The sequence below is a fragment of the Callithrix jacchus genome, chromosome 8, assembly GCF_049354715.1.
Source record: "Callithrix jacchus isolate 240 chromosome 8, calJac240_pri, whole genome shotgun sequence".
Lineage (NCBI taxonomy): Eukaryota > Metazoa > Chordata > Mammalia > Primates > Cebidae > Callithrix > Callithrix jacchus.
The window spans coordinates 10,664,380-10,684,233 of NC_133509.1; the positions used below are offsets into that span (position 1 = coordinate 10,664,380).

The 19,854-nt window shown below is 44.5% G+C and overlaps 1 protein-coding gene across 1 annotated transcript in view; it reads right to left on the reverse strand.

Moving 5' to 3' along the window:
- DAPK2 (death associated protein kinase 2) overlaps window positions 1–19,854 on the reverse strand; it is a 271,914-nt gene that overhangs the window by 72,982 nt on the left and 179,078 nt on the right. The gene's annotated exons all lie outside the window — the stretch shown is intronic.

A 19,854-nucleotide genomic window follows, 5' to 3' on the forward strand; every position in this document is an offset into this window, starting at 1 on the left:
CACCTCCTGGCTGCCCAGGGCTGGAGACTTTCCCCAAGGACTATCTTCTCATCAAAATCTATATGTCCTATTCTACTCTTCACCATAGTGATATTGCGTTGTAAAGAATTGATGTGCCCTTCCCTCTATTTCACACATTTTTGCATTCTAAGTTGGAATTCCTGGGAGTATTGAGCAATATCAAGAAATAATTCAAAAGATGGAAATTTTAAGAACCTGGAAAAGGGACCCAGATAAAACCAAAGCTGTTTACAGAGAAATAGGCCTCTGAGAGTTCACCAGGTTGTACCATGTAGATCTTCACAAACATACACATACACACACCCAGCTGTGAGTTCGCGGAGAGCTGACACTGGGGCTGTCTTTTTCAGTGCCTGGAGACTGATAAATATATGATGAATCAACATCTAAAATATACAACTGCACTTGATTTTCCCCGGGCCTCAGACTAACCCAGCACATGTGCCAATTGTTACAGGTGACAGGATTTGTATTGTCTTTAGCAAAACACCCCTTCCTATCCCTTCTCTTAGAGAGCCCTGCTGACCCTCCAACAAGGTCAGAAAAAACCAAGCCTCAGTGAATGACAATGAACCCCATCATTGTGAAATATGGCATAGTGCTTTCAAGAGCACTGAGAAAATGAAGACAAGCAGGTTTGCCTGTGTGGGGTGGTGAACATGAGTTACTGCAGGTAGTCAAAGCAATCACCAAAACCCCAGCAAAACCAGCAGTTCCTTCAGAAGCATTCAGCAACCTTATGAGGATCTACAGATACGTAGATGGACTCTCTTGGTCGCAGAGGGGGAACATTACTGGTTCATATAACTGGAAATTACATGGATATATTCAGTTTCAGAAATGGCTAGATGCAGATAAACAAGATCATCATGGACTTTATGTCTCACATTATATCTCTAGGCACTGCATTCCTTTGGGATGGCTTCATTCCCTAGCAGCTCTCTCTCTGCATAGAGAAGGATCATGGCACCTAGCAGCTCTAGGCTTATGTTGTCATTAGACGATAAAATAAAACATAACTTATTTTATAACTATAAAATAAAACGTAATTTCAAAAGAAAAAAAAAACAGGCTAGGCACAGTGGCTCATGCCTGTAATCCCAGGACTTTAAGGGGTAGAGGTGGTAGGATTGCTTCAGCCCAGGAGTTCAAGACCAGACTGGGCAACATAGTGATACCCTGTCTCTACAAAAAATAAAATATTACCCAGGCATGGTTGCATGTAACTGTAGTCCCAGCTACTTGGGAGGCTAAGGTGGAAGGATCACTTGAGCCCAGTAGGTTGAGCTGCAGTGGACCGTGATCGTGCCACTGCACTCCAGCCTGGGAGACAGAGCCCCTGCCTCAAAAAACTAAATGATTAATTTTTTAAAACCCACCCAAAACAGGGCTGTGGTAGCTCACACTGTAATCCCAGAACTTTGGGAGACCGAGGCAGGCAGATCACTTGAGGACAGGAGTTCAAGACCAGGCTGGCCAACATGGTGAAACCTTGTCTCTACTAAAAATACAAAAATTAGCCATGTGCAGTGGTGGATGTCTGTAATCCCAGCTACTCAGGAGGCTGAGGCAGGAGAATGGCTCGAATCCAAGAGGTGGAGGTTGTAGTGGGCCAAGTTTATAGCACTGCCCTCCAGCCTGCATGACAAAGTGAGACTCCATCTCAAGAATAAATATATAAATAAACCCACCCAAATCAAATGCATAGCTTAATCTAAAGTGAACATTCTTTGTCCCCACCAGGTCAAAAAATAGAATATCTTGCCACCTACCCCAGAAGTCCCATCCATGAGCCCCTTCCCAGTTGCAACCCTCCTCGTGTCCTGATTTTTATAATAATCACCTCCTCGTGCATCCTTAAACTAGAGTTTAGTCTTTCCTGTTCTTCTCCAAACTAAAATGTCCCCAAGTTTCTCTGAACCCATATCTTCCCCTCTGATATGGTTTTGCCCTGTGTATCACCCAAATCTCATCTTGCATTATACTCTCATAATTTCTACTTGTTGTGGGAGAAACCTGGTAGGAGATAATTTAAATCATGAGCAGTTTCCCCCATACTGTTCTCGTGGTAGTAAATAAGTCTCACAAGAGCTGATGGTTTTATCAGGGGTTTCCGCTCTTGCATCTTCCTCACTTTCCCTTGCCACCACCATGTAAGAAGTGCCTTTAACCTCTTGCCATGATTCTGAGGCCTCCACAGCCATGCGGAGCCGTAAGTCTAATTAAACCTCTTTTTCTTCCCAGTCTCAGGTATGCCTTTATCAACAGCGTGAAAACAGACTAATACAGTAAATTGGTACGAGTAGAGTAGGGTGTTGCTGAAAAGATATCAAAAAATGTGGGTGTCAGACAGAGGCTGGAACAGTTTGCGGGGCACAGACGAAGACAGGAAAATGTGGGAAAGTTTGGAATCTCCTAGAGACTTGTTGAATGGATTTGACAAGTCCATAATGCTGATAGTGATATGAACAATAAGGTCCAGGCTGAGGGGATCTCAGATGGAGATGAGCAACTTGTTGGCAACTGGAGCGAAGCTGACTCTCGTTGCATTTTAGCAAAGAGACTGGCAGCATTTTGCCTGTGCCACAGAGATTTGCGGAACTTTGAACTTGAGAGAGATGATTTAGTCTATCTGGCAGAAGAAATTTCTAAGCAGCAAAGCATTCAAGAGGTGACTTGGAAAGCTAGATCTAAGGTCTAGTCTCTGGCTACACCAGACTGCTGGCCCCCTCTGAGGTCAGGCCATCTCCCTGGGACTAGTCAGGTTAGGGTACAAGTGCCCCAAAGTTACAGAATCTACAGACTTCTATCCCCTCTTGTCTCAAGGACTCTCCTTCACTTTCATGGCTTGTGCCTACCCCATCTTAGAATACCTAACCTCTCCCCCTTCCCCCCAGAATAACCCCCTCAGAAAGCTCAAACTCTTGGAAACCTAACCCAGGACAGCAAGCCACCTTAGGTGACCTCTTCTCTCAGCCTTATAGTTCAAACTCCCTCTGAGGCAGAAAACTTAAAAGCTTGCATACCTTTTCAGAAAACAAGGGGAAAATCCCAAGAATAACTAAATAAATAAATGGCTGTTATTCTTTCTAAATCTTTTTTTTTTTTTTTGAGATTATGTCTTCCTCTATTGCCCAGGCTGGAGTGCAGTGGCATGATCTTGGCTCATTCCAACCTCTGCCTCCCAGGTTCAAGTGATTCTATGCCTCAGCCTCCCCAGTAGCTGGGATTACAGACACATGCCACCATGCCCAGCTAATTTTTGTACTTTTAGTAGAGATGGAGTTTTAACATGTTGGCCAGGCTGGTCTTGAACTCCTGACCTCAAGTGATCTCCTGCCTTGGCCTCCCAAAGTGTGGGAGGCATAAGCTACTACACCCGGCCTTTTCTAATTCTTCCACAACAGCAAAGCAAAACGCAACATCTCAGTTTTCCTGCCATATATTATTGGCTATCAAATACAGAAAAAAAGTTATTCTGGAGGGCTCTATCTTTATGAAGGCCTCTTTTCTTGTGCCTAAAAGAAATATCATTTAAAGTAGCTGAAGGAAAATAGGACATCTATTAAAAGGACCAAAAAAGCAGGGAACAGTGGTTCACACCTGTAATCCCAACACTTTGGCAGGCTGACATGGGAGGACAGCTTGAGTCCAAGAATTCAAGACTAGGCTGGGCAACATGGCGAGATCCTGTGTTTACCAAAAATTTAAAAATTAGCTGGGTGTGGTGGTATACACCTGGGAAGCTGGAGTGGGAAGATGGCTTGAGCCCAGGAGGTTGAGGCTGCAGTGAGCTATGATTGTGCTACTGCACTCCAGCCTGGGCAACAGAAACTCTGTCTCAATAAAATAAAATAAAATAAGCCCCAAGGACAGGACTGGAATAGCTGCTCTGAGCACCATGGGACCTTATGGGATCCCTGCCTCAACTCCTCTGTTTTGTATGAGCTCCATTCTCCTTTCTCTGCAAAACATCTCTTCTTGTTTCTCTTTTCCCCTGGCAGACAACAGCCATCCTGTAGCTCCCAATTCCTTCAGTTCAAGAGAAAGTCGATATTCACTTACATTTTTCAAGGCCAAAATTTCCAGATGGATAAATCTGATTGTTTTACCCACAGAGGTTGCAGATATCCCTTGCACTCAAATCCTATTGGCCAAAACTTATTCATGTGGCTACACTGAGCTATAAGGGAGGCTGGGTTTTGTGGTCTTTAACTGGATGGTCATAGGTTCTGTGGCTCTTCCTAAAAGGAAGCAGGGTAAAATGGCCACTGAAGACAAAGAATATGGCACCTCCTAGAGATAATGCCAAACACAGATGATAGCCCCAACTCATGCTGGGAGCTATAAACTATAAAGAGAGATGAACTGACACCAGTAAGAAACAGACCTGATACCTCCTTTTTATAGGTTAGATTCACAAAAATGGGATTCTGAAATTTTTGTATTTTAAATTTCAATTCGTATGGCCAGATTGTTTCCCCTCAAGGTTGTACTAATTTCCGTTTCTATCACCTAAGTATAAAGGGTGTCTGTTTCCTCAGTCTTACAAGCACTATATGTTATCTATCAGACTTTCAAGTTTCACCAATCTGAAAGATGAAAAAGATATGCATTACCTGACTACAAGTCAGTTTGCAGGATAAGCATATTTCCTGTTTGTTGCTTCAGTCATGGCCTCAGGACACACCAATCTGTACTATGCTTTTAACCTACCTCAGTTCACAAAGCCTGACAGCACAATTCCACCTCTCTGCCTCAGCAGCTGCACCACTCTCTACGCACTGTTAAAGCCCTTCTGGAAAACAATTTTCCAAAATAAATCATTGTTCTCACTTTTAGTTCAGTGACCCCTTTCCTGGAAATTTATCTTACGGAAATAATCTAAATTATAGAGAAAACTATATGCACAAAGATGTTCATTACAGTATTATTTAGAACAGAAGAATTTTACAAGCTATCTAAGTAGCCAACAGTATTACACAAGGGTTAGTCAAGTTATAGTATGATGTAATCCTAAATCCATTAAAGTGGTAATTATGAAGACTATGGAGTGATACGCAAATTAATGATATAAAATTTATATTAGTGATATAAAATATGATAGATATGGTATGCATGTTAATTAGCTTGATTTAGCCATACCACAAATACATACATATTTCAAAACATCATTTTGTACCTCAAAATATCTACAACAAACCCTATAGCCGACATCATGAACAGATGAAAGCTGGAAGCATTTCTTTTAAAAACAGAGACAAATCAGGGTGCTGTGGCACATGGCTGTAATCCCAGCACTTAAGGAGGCTGAGGCAGGCAGATCACTTGAGGCCAGGAGTTTGAGACCAGCCTGGCCAACATGGCGAAACCCTGTCCCTACTAATAACAATTAGCCAGGTATGTTGGCACATGCCTGTAATCCTAGCTACGTGGGACACTGAGACATAAGAATCTCTTGCGCCCTGGAGGCAGAGGTTGCAGTGAGCTGAGATCACACCACTGCACCCCAGCCTGGGCAACAAAGCAAGACTCTGTCTCCAAAAAAAAAATTACCTTAAAAAATAAAATAAAAACAAGAACAAGACAAGGATACCCAATCTCATCATTCCTATTCAAAATAATACTGGAAGTCCTAGTCAAAACAATCAGGCAAGAGAGAACTAAAAGGCATCAAAAAAAAAAAAAAAAAAAGAAGACAAATGACCTCTCTTTGCTGACAATGTCATTCTATACCTAGAAAACCCTAACGACTCCGCCAAAAGGCTCCTAGATCTGATAAAGGACTTCAGTAAAGTCAGGGTACAAAATTGGTGTACAAAAATCATAAGGCCGGGCGCGATGGCTCACGCCTGTAATCCCAGCACTTTGGGAGGCCGAGGTGGGTGGATCACGAGGTCAACAGATCGAGACCATCCTGGTCAACGAGGTGAAACCCCGTCTCTGCTAAAAATACAAAAATTAGCTGGGCATGGTGGTGTGTGCCTGTAGTCCCAGCTACTCGGGAGGTTGAGGCAGGAGAATTGCCTGAACCCAGGAGGCGAAGGTTGCAGTGAGCTGAGATCGTGCCATTGCACTCCAGCCTGGGTAACAAGAGCGAAACTCCATCTCAAAAAAAAAAAAAAAATCATATCATTTTTATACATCAGTAACATTCACCCTGAGAGCCAAATCAAGAATGCAATGCCATATACAAGACCGACAAAAACAAAAACTACCTAGGAACACATCTAACCAAGGAGGTAAAAGATTTCTACAAGAAGAACTACAAAACACTTCAGAAAGAAATCAGAGATGACACAAACAAATGGAAAAACAGTCCGTCCTCACGGACTGGAAGAATTAATATCATTAGGTGGCCATACTGCCTAAAGCAGTCTACAGATTCAACACCATTTCTATCAAACTACCAATGTCATTTTTCACACAATTAGGAAAAACTATTCCAAAATTCATATGGAACCCAAAAAAGAGCCTGAATAGCCAAAGCAATCCTAAGCAAAAAGAACAAAGCCGAAGGCATCACATTACCCAACTTCAAACTATAAAGTTACAATCAAAACAGCATGAAACTGGTAGAAAAACAGACACATAGACCAAACAGAATAGAGGACCCAGAAATAAAGCCGTACACTGACAGCCATCTGAACTTCAACAAAGTCGACACAAATAAGCAATGGGAGTCTGGGTGCAATGGCTCATGCCTGTAATCCTAGCACTTTGGGAGGCTGAAGCGGGTAGATCGCCTGAGGTCAGGAGTTCGAGACCAGCCTAGCCAACATGGTGAAATCCTGTCTCTACTAAAAATACAAAAATTAACCAGGTGTGGTGGCGGGCGCCTGTAACCCAAGTTACCCAGGAGGCTGAGGCAGGAGAATCCCTTGAACCCAGGAGGCAGAGGCTGCAGTGAGCCGAGATCATGCCACTTCACTCCAGCCTGGACATTAAGAGTCAAACTCCGTCTTGAAAAGAAAAGCAATGGGAAAGCGGTTCCCTATTTAATAAACGGTACTGGGATAACTGGCTAGCCATATGCAGAAGAATGAAACCGGACCCCTGCCTTTCACAAGAGCAAAACTCTATCTCAAAAAATAATAATAATTTCAATTATTTCGTTTTTGAGACAGAGTCTTGCTCTGTCACCCAGGCTAGAGTGCAGTGGTGCAATCTTGGCTCACTGCAACCTCCGCCTCCTGGGTTCAGGCAATTCTCCTACCTCAGCCTCTCGAGTAGCTGGGATTACAGGCATGCACTACCACGCCCAGCTAATTTCGTATTTTTAGTAGAGATGGGGTTTCTCCATGTTGGTCAGACTGGTCTCGAACTCCCAACCTCAGGTTATCCTCCTGCCTTGGCCTCCCAGAGTGCTGGGATTACAGGTGTGAGCTACCATGCCTGGACTATTAGTTTTACAAAATTATGTTTGAATAAATACATACAACTTTTATTCAATTAAAACATAATAAATGTCAAATAAATAAAACTAAAATGGATGAGGATGGCGCCTGCTTTTGCTGCCTTTAAGGAATTGTCCTCCCCCTGGCTGTGTGGCACTATTCCTCCCAGTCCCTGACTGCAGGAGTGGGCATGTGACACAGGCATGGACAATCACAATATCCTGCCATAACAAATTACCACAAACCTAATGGCTTACAACAACAAATATTTTTTATCTTACATTTCTGGGAAGTCAGAAGTTTGAAATAGGTGTAAACGGACTAAAGTCAAGGCGTCGGCTGAGCTGTGTTCCTGCTGGAGGATACAGGGGACACTTTCCTTTTTGGTTTCTAAAACTTGCCTTCATTTCTTGGCTTATAGCCCCTTCCTCCATCTTCAAAGCCAGGAGAACAGCATTTTCAAACCACTATTTCACCCTGACTCTCCTACTTGCCTGTTATAAGGACCTTTGTGATTATATTCAGGCCACCTGGATAATCCAGAATACTCTCCCCATCCCAAAAGCCTTCACTTAACTTATTATGTTTAACAAAGTCTCTTTGTCCTGCAAGGTAACATATTCACAGTTGCCAGGGATTAAGACAAGGTGATCTTTGAAAGATCATTATTCTGCCTCCCATACAAGTTATATAACTACAAAATTTACGGCTTGGAACATGTACAAAAAAGCTACCCACAATTTCTCAATCACCTGAAACACAATTACTAATAATATCTTTGAATCTTTCCAATCTTCTTTTCTATTTACAGTTGTTCACATGGTTACGATTAAACCATTTTGTAATTTAACTTTTTCACTTGATATATACCATGCCTTTTCCTATGCCTTTATGATACTCATTAGCAATGGCTGCATAATATTCCACTGAGTGGATATGTCGTCACTTATTTAACCAACTCCCTTTAGGGTTGACATTTAGGTTTCCATGTTTTCACTCTTATACACGATGAGGTATAAGAACAATATACCTCACAATATAATGAACAAATATATGCATACAGCTCTGTCTAAATTTGTGGATTATTTCTTTAGATTCTCAGAGGTGGAATTATCAAGACTGAAGAAACAACACTCTGACATGAACAGCCAAATTACATCCCCAAAGGCTGCAGTGATTTCACTGCCACCTGAGATAAGGAGAATGCCTAATTCACTACCCCACATGGGTTGTTGTCACCCCAGGGGAGTGAGTTCAAAGCCCTTGCCAAATGTCATTTGACTCATTCTCTATATCCTGTTTGTACGCAGGCATCTTGTCCAAGTTATGACATTTACAGTAAACCTGAAGTGTCTGATTTCTCAGTTACGTCTTCATCACCCAGAACTGACTGAGCTGGCCAGTCAACTAAGTCAACATTTTGTCTAAAGACACACAAAGTTAGAAACCAACTTCTCAGCAAAGATTTTATTTTTTATCTTTTTTTTAAATTTTGAGATGGAGTCTCACTCTGTTGCCTAGGCCGAAGTACCGTGGTGTGATCTCAGCTCACTGCAACATCTGCCTCCTGGGTTCAAGTGATTCTCCTGCCTCAGCCTCTGGAGTAGCTGGGATTACAGACACGCTCTACCACGCCCAGCTAATTTTTGTATTTTTAGTAGAGACAGGGATTCACCATTTTGGCCAGGCTGGTCTCAAACTCCTGACCTCATGATCCACCCACCTCAGCCTCCCAAAGTGCTGAGATTACAGGCGTGAGCCACCGCGCCTGACCTCTTTTATTTCTTTTATGTTTTTTTTTTTTAAGGTGGAGTTTTGCTCTTGTTGCCCAGGCCAGAGTGCAATGGTGTAATCTCGGCTCCCTGCAACCTCTGCCTCCTGGATTCAGATGATTCTCCTGTCTCAGCCTCCCAAGTAGCTGAGATTACAGATGCCTGCCACCATGCCTGGCTAATTTTTGTATTTTTAGCAGAGATGGAGTTTCACCATGTTGGCCAGGCTGGTTTTGAATTCCTGACTTCAGGTGATCTGCCCATCTTGGCCTCTCAAAATGCTGGGGTTACAGGTATGAGTTCATACACCCAGCCTCTTTTATGATTTAGTATAATAAACAGCACCAATCCCTGCTACAATAGCTGTGGGCATACCTGGAACATGTCTATATGTCTTCCTTGTTTATAGAGCTGTGCCCAGCTGAACCCACATGGTGGATCCTTAAGCTGCCCACCCTTCTGAACTCTGAAAGGGAAAGGGGCCTAACCTCCCAGTCCTTGCCAAGCATGCAGCCTCAGGCCACTGTGACAACACAGAGAGGTAAAGCCACATTAGCATCTAGGCTGCCTCTGGTCCTAAGTTAAAGCTATGCTCTGAAAATGGTAACATCACAATAGCGCTAACAGTAATGACCCACATCTACTGAGTAATGGCCACAGCACAGGCATTGTGCCGAGGATGATAGGTGCATCACCTCTGCTCTCCTTACATGAACTCTACAAGGTGTCTACTATACAACCATTTTTAAAATAAGGAAATTGAGGCTTAGAGAAGTAAGGACTTCACCCAAGGCCACACAGCTGAGAAGTAACAAAGCCAGGGTACGAGGCCAGATGGTATCTGACTACAGAGGAGAATTCTTAACACCATCTTAGGTGGCGTTGCTGCCAAAAATATCTGCAGCATATTGTCTTCGTGTGTTACTCATCAAAATCCAGAGTATTGCGGAAAAGCAACCTGGTGCCTTTCTACACATTCAAAAAAAAAGCAGCAGGGCAGGCCCTCAAACAGCAAAAAGGCCTTGGAAAAGAATCACAGAAATCATGAAGAGGCATTTGTATCTTGCCTGCACATTCTTTTACTATCTGATCTGCCTTCTCAACTGGGAAATACCATGAGGAAACACAGGTGCCACTGGGTTCAGGATCCTGGGTTGTCTCTAAGATCAAAAGGCCCAGCACCTTGAATTCTGGGCTATGTCATGCATCTGCATTTCCACAGCATCCCATAATTCCAGGCCTGGCCTAAGGGCACTGGGCCAGATGGAAGCACACATGGAAGGCCTTGGTTCTGATTCTGAGCCAGGGTCTCTTAGCCAGCAGACACCATGTGTGCCACCACACCCAACTAAGTTTTTGAACTTTTAGTAGAAACGGGTTTCACCATGTTGGCCAGGCTGGTCTCGAACTCCTGACCTCAAGTGATCCACCTGACTTGGCCTCCCAAAGTGCTGGGATTATGGGCATGAACCACCACATCCAACCTTTTGTTTTTTTGGTCAACTACCAGGCTGTTGTGTTTGTTGTCATGAGAATTGATTATAAGTCCTCTATAAGCTTTACAATTGAAGGAAAAATAAAATCTTTCAGGAACAAGCAAGTACTTAGAGATTTTACTACCACCAGGCCTGCTTTACAAGAACTTCTAAAAGAACTATTATACATAGAAAGGAACAACCAGTATGAGCCTTTCTAAAAATATATAAAAAGTAAAGAGCATTAACATAAAGAAGAATTTACATCAACGAAAGGATAAAATAGCCAGTTAATATCAAATGGCAGTAACCCTAAATTTAAATCGATTAAATCCCCCAATCAAAAGATACAGACAAAACCTAACGGTATATCTAAACATATACAAAGACTCAAAATAAAGGGTTGGAAAAAAACTTACCAACCAAATGGAGAGCAAAAACAAATAAATAAAAAGCAGGAGTTGTAATTCTCACAATTAATAAAATAGATTTCAAAGCTACAAGGATACAAGGGTAAAAGGATTAATGTAATAATAAGAGATCTTAACACCCAGATACATAGGACTCATAATGAGATTTAGATTCAATGAGACAGAAAATTGATAACGATATCCAGGACTTGAACTCAGAACCAGAACAAATAAACTCAATAGAGCTCTCCATTTTAAACACACAAAATATACATTATCCACTTTAAACACACAAAATATTGATCGGCCATTATTGATACCCATTTTAGGAATGAAGTAATATTTCTTTTTCCCTCTTTTTCTTTCTCTTTCTCCCTTAAAAAAAAAAGTCCTCTATATTAGTTTCCTGTTTTGAAAATGAATTATGACAAATGTAGTGGCTTAAAACAATACAAGTTTATTATTGCAGTCCTGGAGGTCAGAAGGCTGAAGAAAAACGGGTCTTTGGTGCTAAAAGCAAAGTGTCAGCTTTGGGGCTGCATGCTTTCTGGAGGGTCTAGGGGAGATCCATTCCCTTGCCTTTTCCAGCTTCTGATGTCACCTGCATTCTTTGGCTCATGGCTGCTTCCTCCATCTTTTTTTTTTTTTTTTTAATTTTTTTTGAGACAGAGTCTTGCACTGTTGCCTAGGCTGTACTGCAATTGCACAATCTCGGCTCACTGCAATCTCTGCCTCCCGAGTTCAAGTGATTCTCCTGCCTCACCCTCCCAAGTGGCTGGGACTATAGGCATGCACCACCATGCCCAGCTAATTTTTGTATCTTTAGTAGAGATGGGATTTCACCATGTTAGCCAGCATGGTCTCAATCTCTTGACCTCGTGATCTGCCTGCCTCGGCCTTCCAAAGTGCTGGGATTACAGACGTGAGCCACTGTACCAGGCCTGATTCCTCCATCTTTACAAAGAACATCACTCCAACCTCTGCTTCTGTCTTTTTCTCTCATCTGCCTTTCTTTTATAACAACTCTAGTGATTGCATCGGGCTCACCTGGCTAATCCCAGCTCATCTCCCCACCTCATGATTTCTAATTTATCATATCCGCAAGACCTCTTTTGCCACGTAAAGTAACATAGGTTGGGCCAGGTGCGGTGGCTCACGCCTGTAATCCCAGCACTTTGGGAGGCCGAGGCGGGTGGATCACGAGGTCAAGAGATCAAGACCATCCTGGTCAACATGGTGAAACCCCCGTCTCTACTAAAAATACAAAAAATTAGCTGGGCATGGTGGTGCACGCCTGTAGTCCCAGCTACTTGGGAGGCTGAGGCGGGAGAATTGCTTGAACCCAGGAGGCGGAGGTTGCGGTGAGCCAAGATAGCGCCATTGCACTCCAGCCTGGGTAATCAGAGCGAAACTCCATCTCATTAAAAAAAAAAAAAAAGTAACATAGGTTCAGGAGTTAAGATGTAGACATCTTTAGGGGCTGTTATTCTATTTACTACACGCACCAAGTGCCAGTTTCCTCAACCCAAAAGCCAGGCTATGTGTTGGTCATGGAAGTGAGAAGTGAGGCAGGAGGGAAGGCCCACTGACTGGTACAAGCCTACACTGCCCTCAGATGCTTCCTCACCAGAGTTATAAAACTTCCGGATGCTGGGTTGGTCTGCAGAAATGTGTGTCAAGAATAGAAGGCCAGGTCAGGCACGGTGGCTCATGCTTGTAATCTCAACACTTTGGGAGGCCAAGGTGGGTGGATCACTTGAGGTCCAGAGTCTGAGACCAGCCTGGTCAACATGGTGAAACCCTGTCTCTACTAAAAATACCAAAAGAATTAGCCAGATGTCATGGTGTGTGCCTGTAATCCCAGCTACTCAGGAAGCTGAGGCAGGAGAATCACTTGAACCCAGAAAGTGGAGTTTGCAAGTGAGCTGAGATGGCTCCACTGAACTCCAGCCTTGGCAGCACCAGTTATACATCTCAAAAAAAAGAATAGAGGGCCAGAATGAAAGAAACTGGTTGTTCACCCACAGAATTCAGAGTTGGGCAAAGTTAGAAGCAACTGAGAAGGCATTCAGCAGGCTTTTGTAGACCACTGTAGGCTTTCCTCATTGCAAGATTTTTGACAGACCTTCGCTAGAATACCTTCTGGAGCAGAAAGCTTACTCCTTCACAAGAGAGCCAAGGCCATGGTTGGCAGCTCTGTTAAAAACTTCTTCGTCAGTTGAAGCCTGCCTCCTCAGAAATGTACCCATTGGTCCCATCTCTACTGAGGCGGAACAGCTGTTCCCCCTTCCACTGCCTTCTGGAGGTGAGGCTTTCAAGTGCAGTGAAGACTCTGAAAGGTGCTTGTGCTAAATCAAAGACACCAACCACATCCAGGGTGTGTCCCACCATCCTCCACTGCCACAAGCAACAGTGGATCCTCTAGGTGCTATCAGAATCTGTGTGCCAGTGGATAACACCAGTCTGGTGCCTGCCACCCACAAACAGGCTGAGTTCTGAGCACTCCTCATAGGTTCCTGCAGCCTGAGATTAAAGCATTTGAAACCTCTGAAGGCTGAATCCCTCCATGTCCTACCCGAGGAAACCCCTGTGCCCCAGTCCCCATCACTCCAGGCTCACCCTTAGGCTCTAAGTTACCAAGACCCAAGACCAGGAAGGCAGGCAAAGCCAGGAGTCTTTTCCTTCAGGGAAGAGAGGACACTAGGGTCTCTCTCTTTCTCCTGCTTACTCTGACAAAGGCCTCTGCTCCTTGCTGACAGTCCTAGTGTCCCCATCCGCCAAGCCCCTAGGAGACCCTCAGTGGTGGCCACAGGTAGATCAGAGTACAGACTCACGATAGTGAGAAAGAAGGATCCCAGGAGACAGGGGGCTGAATCTCTCTGGCAGCTCCATCTTTCTCCCATTCTTCTCTTTCTCCCACCTCTGCTGGTAGCAATACCCAGGTCATGCACCCTAAATACTCCCCTCGGGGCACCACTCCCCTCGAGAGAGTCTCTGATGTCAGAGGGCCCTTCGACACCCCCTAACCCTCAGGAAAAAAAGTTTTGGGCTGGGCATGCCAAGGATTGTGGTCCTCAGTCTGCTACAGGGAGAAGAAAACCATTTATTCAAAACTGTTCTCTAACCCCCTCAATGCCAAAAAATGAATCTTGGTATCAACAAGGACTCTTTGCAGAGTTTTAAGCAGGTGAGGGCAAGGTGGTACTGGGGTTGTAAAGGCATCCGCCAGCGGGTGCCCTAGGGAATGGGAGAGCACAAGGGAAAGGCCAGTGAGGAGTTTGTTGCACTTGTCCTAGCAAGAGATGAGGGGGAATTAGGCTAGGGGAGCAGCGACGTTGTTGGAAGCAGAGTATGTGAAATAATGTTTTCATTTTATTCTTTTTTAAAGATGAGTCTTACTATGTTCTGTCGGCTGGCCCTGAACTCCTGGGATTAAGTAATCCTCTTGCCTCAGCCTCTGGAGTAGCTGGGACTGCAGATCTGCATCACCACGCCAGGAAAGAGAATATTAAGGGGCAACATGGACAGGTTTTGGAGATGGTTTTGGTTTATGAGAGAAGGCAAGAATTCGCTCAATGCCAGGTGTGGTTGCTCACGCCTGTAAGTAAGAAGAACATCCCTGCCCTGTGAGTTCACCTTCCAGAGAGTGACTCCTAGATTTCTGCTTCTGGTGACTGGGTAGACGATGGGACATGTCACTGAGATAGGGACATGGAAAGAGAAGCTGGTTTGGAAGGGGAAGAGATGGTGAGGTCCATTAGACATGGTTCACTTGAGGTGCCTATGGGATGACCAGAGAGGGTGGGCACACAGAACTTTTTCACTACCTTAAACTGAAACTCTGTACCCATTAAACAAAAACTCCATTTTTTCCTCCTCCACCTCCTGAGAATGACTATTCTACTTTTTTTTTTTTTTTTCTTCTAACATTTTTTTTTTTAAATGAAGACGAGGTTTCACCATGTTGCTCAGGCTGGTCTTGAACTCCCGACCTCAGGTGATCCGCCTGCCTTGGCCTCCAAAGTGCTTGGATTACAGGCGTGAGCCACCACGCCCGGCCTCTACTTTCTTTCTCGATGAGTTTGACTATTCCAGATACCTCATCTACCTGAAATCATACATTTGTCCTTGCTTTGTGCCTGGTTTCTTTCTCTTAACATAGTGTTTTCAAGGATCATCATGTTGAAGCATGTATCAGGATCACATTCTCTCTTTAGGCTAAATAGTATTCCATCGTGTATGCGTCATATTTTGCTCATCCACTCGTTCATTAATGGACACTGTTTGGGTTGTTCCCACTGTTTGGCTCTTGTCAATAACACTATGAACATGAGGGTACAAATATCTGTTCAAGTCCCTGTTTTCAATTCTCTTATTGATTGATTGATTGAGACAGGATCTCACTTTGTCAGTCAGGCTGGAGTGCAGTGGTGTGATCACAGCTCACTGCAGACTCAACCTTCCAGGCTTGAGCCATACTCCCAGCTCAGCTCCCTGAGTTGCCAGGACCACAGGTACATGCCACCATGCCCGGCTAATTTTAAATTTTTTTTATAGATACAGGGGTCTCACTATGTTGCCTAGCCTGGTTTTGAACTCCTGCCTCAAGCAGTCCTCCCAATTCAGTCTCCCAAAGTTCTAGTATTACAAGTACGAGCCACTAAGCTCGGCCTCAATTCTTTTTTTTTTTGAGGCGGAGTTTCACTCTTTACCTAGGCTGGAGTGCAATGGCCTGATCTCGGCTCACCGCAGCCTCCGCCTCCTGGGTTCAGGCAATTCTCCTGCCTCAGCCTCCCGAGTAGCTGGGATTACAGGCACGCGCCACCATGCCCAGCTAATTTTTTGTATTTTTAGTAGAGACGGGGTTTCACCATGTTGACCAGGATGGTCTTGATCATTTGACCTCGTGATCCGCCCGCCTCGGCCTCCCAAAGTGCTGGGATTACAGGCGTGAGCCACCGCGCCCAGCCTCAATTCTTTTATATACCTCGAAGTGGAATTGCTGGATCAGCTAGTAATTTTATGTTTAATTTTTTGAGGGACCTACTTTGTCTTTCTGTCAACAATTTTATGATCAATGTAAGGCAGACACTAAGACAACTGTTCTCATAAACAAGACAGGACACTTGGTGGCTTGCCCAGGGTCTCAAAGCTTGTTGGAAAGTAGGGCTGAGATTTGAACCTGGTTCTTTTGGCTTTAAGTCCAGCTTCTTTCTCTCTACCATGCTGTCTCCCCTATTCTATTGGCCTTCTTAAGCCTATAGCCCCCAACCAGGGGGTTCAGACAGATGTTCCCATCATTCCAGAGCATGTAGAGGATCCTTCATTTATGCAGGCCACCCCCCTGTTTGCAGTCATTGTTAGCATCTATCAATGGCACGTGGTTAGTCCATTACAGTTCTTTTTTTTTTCTTTATGAAGTCTTACTGTGTTGCCTGGGCTGGAGTACAGTGGTGCGATTTCAGTTCACCACAACCTCTGCCTCCCGAGTTCAAGTGATTCTCCTGTCTCAGCCTCCCAAGTAGCTGGGATTACAGGTGCCCACCACTGTGCAGGATTAATTTTTTTTTTTTTTTTTTTTTTGTATTTTTAGTAGAGACAGAGTTTCACCATCTGGCCAGGCTGGTCTCAAACTCCTGACCTCATGTGATCCACCCACCTCAGCCTCCCAAAGTGCTGGGATTAAGAGCATGAGCCACCACGCCCGGCCTACAGTTCTTGAATTAGAGCCCACCTCAATTCCATTTAGACTAACTCCTTGATAGGATGTAGAAGTCTCACTGGCACATTGGGGAAAGGGTGTGTCTTTGCAACGATTGATGTCTATCCTATATGAACATTTAATCCCTGGGGGGCTGTTCTTTGATCCAAATTTTGGTCCCCTCTATTCTGGACCAACTGCTCCACTTATAACGCATGGCATTAAAAGGACAATTTAAAAGTAGCTGTCACATTTCAGGAATGGAGGGCTTTGCAGATGTTAGCTCATTTACTCCCTTCATCTTGAGAGACAGAAAACATCTTTCTGTTTTACAGACAAAGAAACATAGGGCAGAGAGATAAATAAAGCCACTTGCTTGAGAGATGACCCAGGATTTTCTGGGTGCCAAGATCAGTGCCCTTATTTCCCCATCTCACAACACCTCCTTCCCGAGGATATCTCACCACTATGTAAGACATTGTAATCTAAAGCTTATGCTCTTAATGGGAACAGAGGGCTTTTTGAGTTGATTTTTTTTTCTTTTTCCCTGTGGGAATTCAGACTTGACTTTTAATTGATAGAATTTTGTCCTCACTTCTTTGGACCCTCTTCTACAAGACCAGTCACCCCCTGTCTGGCTCCTAATTGTTTGTGACTCATTTTCAGGGTGGGAACAGGGTGGTCATGGAGTGCCCATGTGTCCTGACAGGTAATCGGTGGCCATGACCTGTATGTCTCTGGGCTAACACCAAGCGTTGTGTTTATCCAGTTCTCATGGAAATTTATTGAATGAATCAATAAGCTCATGAAAAAAAATCAACCTAGACAATATTCTTCTCATCAAACAAAAACCTCGTAACTCTGCCCAGTGTTCTCTGCTTCAAAATAGTGGGGAGGTACTCAGGAAGCTGAGGTGGGAAGATCCCCTGAGGCCAGGAGTTTGAGACCAGCCTGGGCAACAGAGCAAGACCTCATCTCTAAAAAAATTTTTTTTAATTAGCCAGGTGTGGTGGTGTGTGCCTATAGTCCCAGCTACTCAAGAGGCTGGGGTGGGAGGGTCATTTGAGCCCAGGAGTTTGAGGCTGTGGTGAGTATAATCCCACCACTGCACTACAGTCTGGATGACAGAACAAGACCTTGTTACTGACACACACACACACACACACACACACACACACACACACACACTAGTGAGGAGGACTTGAATGCTATGAGAAGGGGAGCTTAGGAGGTGAGAGGAGGCCGGTTTGCTATGATGAAAAGTTCAGTACCCTAAGTTGAAATCCTAATTTCAGTCACTTACTGTGTGGCACTGGGCACATCACTTAGCCTCTGAGTCATATCTTTCTCAGTTTTGAAAAGAAGATAATAATTCCTGGCTTGCTGAGATGGCTGTGAGGATTAAATGACATGATGGTGTGAAGGTGAGAGTGCAGCCTCCAGCACACAGGAGAAATGAGGAAGCAGAGGGAACACAGGATGGAGGAATGACCTAGCAACCAGTGCAATATCGAATCTGTTTAAAGAAGTGCAACCTAAAAAATCTTCATGTGATGTATGTTACTTTCTGGGGCTATAAATGGCATTAGGCAATAAAATAAGGTATGTCAATGAACAATTATGACTCATTGTGGAAATACCAAGTCTTCAAAACCTAAGAACCAATTACCAAATCCAGCATCAAAGACACACTGAAACACTTAAAAAAAAAATTCCCATAGTCTAGGATGTAACAAAATTGCTGTGTGTGGGATAGAGCCCTTTGATTGCTAAGGAGATTCTGAACATTCACAATGGAAAATTTTTCTCTCCTGTAGGATTGAGTGAGAATCCTATATTCTTTATGTGGATTAGAGCCAATTAGGATGTCAGGGTCTGAATGATTGTGGTGATCTTGGCCCTAAAGACTGCAGGCAAACCCCAAAAACCTATGAGTTCCTCCATTAAGAATGTACCCAACCCCCTCCTGCTTCCCCTTCGAAGCACTGGAGCTCCTCGCTGCTGGTGCCTACCACCTCTTCCAGGAGGGAGCTCCCCACTCTCCCACACCCTACTCTGGAGCTCTGGGTCTGATGTGTGCCTGGGCCTCCCTGCTCTTGGCTTGAGGTGCTGTCCAGATGCTGAGAGTTGGGAGCCTTTGCTGTCTCCAGGAATAGTAATAGCATGGGAGCTGTCCAGCATAGGGAGCCAACACTGAGAACAGGAGCTGGGCAGGGAAGGCCTCAGAGCTCAGGCAATGCCTGCAGAGTCCAGTACCCAGAGCTTCTAAGCCAAGCTAGGATAGCCAGGAGGGGCCCTGGGGGCCATGCCCAAATGTACAAAGAAAGAAACTGAGGCCCAGGGAGGACAAGGCTTGGTTCAGGGACACAGAACCTGTCTGCAGCAGAGACAGACTCAGGACTTTTGGCGCTGAGTCCAGTCTGTCTCTCATGTCCTCACACTGTGGGCTTCCCCCAGCAACATACAGTACTATATGCTCATCAATGAGGAATGCATCTGCTGACACATACCTACCACTGACCACAACTCTCACTGACACAGCCCCCTCACAAGGTGCTTTTTATCATTATCTCATTTAATTTTAACACTACCCTGTGATTAGCTAGGGTCATACTGTCATCATCACCCTGTTTTCCAGCTACAGAAACTGAGGCACCAAGAGGTGAAGTGCCAGGCCTAGGGTACTGGAGTCAGTTGTGAAAGGAGTATGTCAGGGAAGACTGCCCAGAAAAGGGGACATCTGGGCTGGATGGAGAAGCAGGTGTTCACTAGGAGGGTAAAAGAAGGGGAAGGATATTGTAGGAAGAGGGACTGGCAGGAACAAAGCCTAGATTTATGAGGTTGGGGAGAGAGAGACAGAGACAGAGGAGAGCACTGCAGGAACATGAGGCACACGGAGGATGACAGAGGGTGCGGTGGAGACAGCGGGCAGGGTGGGGCTGGGGACTGCCTTACACACCCATCTCTAAAGGCTCCCTCTGAGGGAACATGTGCATTAGTCCCAGGGCAGCAGACCCTCTGGACCTCAGCCTGAAGGATTTTGGAGCAAAGCTTCCTTAAGTGTCCTCCCTGAGGGTG